Source organism: Rhamphochromis longiceps, linkage group LG9 (assembly GCF_057381845.1).
Source record: "Rhamphochromis longiceps isolate RC_006_pf linkage group LG9, R_longiceps_female_GT1.1, whole genome shotgun sequence".
Lineage (NCBI taxonomy): Eukaryota > Metazoa > Chordata > Actinopteri > Cichliformes > Cichlidae > Rhamphochromis > Rhamphochromis longiceps.
The window spans coordinates 37,223,006-37,226,182 of record NC_140565.1 but is presented as its reverse complement, the minus strand read 5'-3'; the positions used below and the strand labels follow the sequence as shown (position 1 = coordinate 37,226,182).

At 37.4% G+C, this 3,177-nt stretch overlaps 1 long non-coding RNA gene across 1 annotated transcript; it reads left to right on the top strand.

Annotated features, from left to right (window-relative positions):
• Positions 1-459: 459 nt before the first annotated feature.
• LOC146662839 (uncharacterized) lies at positions 460-1,626 on the top strand. Its single transcript, XR_014913210.1, has 2 exons — positions 460-790; positions 1,369-1,626. It is a non-coding gene; the product is annotated as an uncharacterized LOC146662839 (long non-coding RNA).
• The last annotated feature ends 1,551 nt before the right edge of the window (positions 1,627-3,177 follow it).

Sequence of the window (3,177 nt, the reverse complement as noted above, 5' to 3'; positions counted from 1 at the left end):
CTTGTTTTGTTATAAACACCTGAATAAAGTTTGAAACGGAGCCAGAGGAAGTGACAGGAAGGAAATGGTCACATGACTCAGAATCTCACCTGAGATCTCTGAGGCTGTGTCCCAATTCAGGGTCTGCACGCTTGAAGTACGCATTTTGAGTGCGATTACGTCACCGCCACCGTCCCAATTCGAAGTGTACTTCAAATGCATACTCCAAATGCGCCGGCGATTTCCCCAAATATCAAGCGTGGTCCAGTGCATGCCATATATCCCACAATTCATAGCGCAGCGGTGGGTGTGGATAATTTTGCCGCAAAATACGGCAGAAGGGAGGAAAGTTTAACATAACTAATTGTCTGTCCTGAATCATTCTTATTAGGTAATGTTCAAATAATTTTATCATCCCAGTGTTTTCAGTGTGGGAGAAAGTACTCAGGGCCTTCAAGTTACACACTACACAGCAAATTCAAAAGTGTTAAATTTTTTGGTGTTAATAGTCTCCTTGCAAAAGTAGAGTTAATTTTACTCTAAGCAGAGTCACATTCTTTTAATGTAACTCTGAGGTGTAAAATGATAGTAGTTAAAATCGAGTGTTAAAAATGAGTGTTTCTCTGTCAAATCTGGAGGTGTTACAATGGAAACATTAACTCTTGACCTCTTAACTCTGAACTCCTACAGGGGCTATGACACCAACAGAGTAAATTCACAGACTCCGCCCCCAGCACGGCTCCAATCGAAGCTGAAGTGAAGCCGTTTCAGAACATTTTGCTCTACATATTTGAGTTGTTTGCCATGCTTGGTAAGTCATTTTTTCAAAGATTGTTTCAATTGTTATTAGCTTTTACTTCTGTGGCTCTTTGGAGTTGAGACAAAGCTGTGTGAAAGGCATTAGCCATGTTGCTCGCTGATAGCATAATATTCTGTTTTAGCTAGCTGAAAGGTATTGTTTGCGGGCAAATACCACAGCCTTGAAAAAAGCTTGCATGTGAATTTTCAGTCAAACGTTTGGTCAAATACACCTAAAACAATGTCTAGAATGTGAAATGTTGGTATAATGGTGCTGCTTGAAGCCTGAAAACGATCGCCCATAAAAAAAAAACGAGCAAACAGCAGTAGCAGGCGTCCTGACTGGGTTCTACGTTAGAATTTAGATCCCTCCAGAGTTTTGTGCACACGGTTTAGGTAAAAATGAAAAAGGTTGAGGTTTTACATTTAGTTCAGTATTACCTGTTGCCTGTGTCCTTGTCTTTTGGGAAAATACTTTACACAAGTAATGGCTCAAAGAGGATTCCTTTTTTTTTACTGTGCTGCAATTGTTTACTGGATTATTTGTGCCGTTAATTAGTGTCAACTAATTTTTATTCAATCTCCGCACAGGATATGCTTGTGAAGATGGAATATGGGGGAGAGCAGAAGTGCGTTGAAGTTCCACAAAGGGATGAATGAAGGACATGCATATTGTATTGAAGAAATAAGTGATGAGAATGCTGTTATTTGCATTTACCAGCTCACCTATGTCAGACCTTTTGATAAACAAAATTCTAATGAAAGTGAGAACATGTATACTGTTACATCTTTCAGAAAATGTTTTGAAATTGTGGTGCACAGTTCAGAATAAATGTTTTTCAAAAACCATTGCATCTTTTTAGTAAATGTTTATTTCCAAAAGAAATTTCTAGAAGTTCAGAACAGTAAAATTCCCGCTTTTTAGAATGAATTAGAAGATAACTCTTACGTAGTTAAACTAAAATACTCTTTGAGAGTTAATATATAAACTCTTAACACCAAGTGTTAAATTATCAACTCCAGACAGATTTGGTGTTTAACACTAAATCAGAGTTAACGTACCAACTCTCCAAAAAGAGTTAAATTAACACTCTCTGGTGTGGACCCATATAGACACTTTAATAGTGTTGAAATCAAATCCGACAGTGTTAATTTGGACATGCTGGATTTGCTGTGTATGAAAGGCAGCAACAAGTTTAATGTTCAGAAACCTAAAGTATGTATCAGGAGCAGAATGGAGCTAAAAATAAATGTTTGTTTCAGTTCTATGAAGCTTTGAGTATTTTGGATTAGTAGCACTGCTGTGTTTGTTGCATCATATTGCTGTGATTGTTTATATGTTTTATATATTCTGAGGTAAGTTGATCTACAGGGAGTGCAGAATTATTAGGCAAGTTGTATTTTTGAGGAATAATTTTATTATTGAACAACAACCATGTTCTCAATGAACCCAAAAAACTCATTAATATCAAAGTTGAATGTTTTTGGAAGTAGTTTTTAGTTTGTTTTTAGTTTTAGCTATTTTAGGGGGATATCTGTGTGTGCACGTGACTATTACTGTGGATAATTATTAGGCAACTTAACAAAAAACAAATATATACCCATTTCAATTATTTATTTTCACCTGTGAAACCAATGTAACATCTCCACATTCACAAATATACATTTCTGACATTCCAAAACAAAAACAAATCAGCGACCAATATAGCCACCTTTCTTTGCAAGGACACTCAAAAGCCTGCCATCCATGGATTCTGTCAGTGTTTTGATCTGTTCACCATCAACATTGCGTGCAGCAGCAACCACAGCCTCCCAGACACTGTTCAGAGAGGTGTACTGTTTTCCCTCCTTGTAAATCTCACATTTGATGATGGACCACAGGTTCTCAATGGGGTTCAGATCAGGTGAACAAGGAGGCCATGTCATTAGTTTTCCTTCTTTTATACCCTTTCTTGCCAGCCACGCTGTGGAGTACTTGGACGCGTGTGATGGAGCATTGTCCTGCATGAAAATCATGTTTTTCTTGAAGGATGCAGACTTCTTCCTTTCTTTTTTTTTTTTTTTTTTTTTTTGTGTCCCGTTTGGATCTTTAGCCATCAGAATTGTTGTCTTAAGGCCAAGAAAGATGCCAAGCGGATTTATTTTACCAAGTGGATCATCATGGCCTTGCCATATTGGTCCATTTGATTGACCTTTATTATAATTATGAATTTATTTTATTTTCAGTTCCTACAAACGGGACAGACATGACTGGGGGATAGGACAGGGAGAAAGAATGAAAGAAAGAGAGGGAGAGAAAGAAAACCAAAGGGGAGAAGAGACGGTGAGAAGGGGGGAAGAACGAAAAAAAACAAAAAAAACAAAAAAAACACCTGGGTCACCTGTATGGAGAAAAAAAAC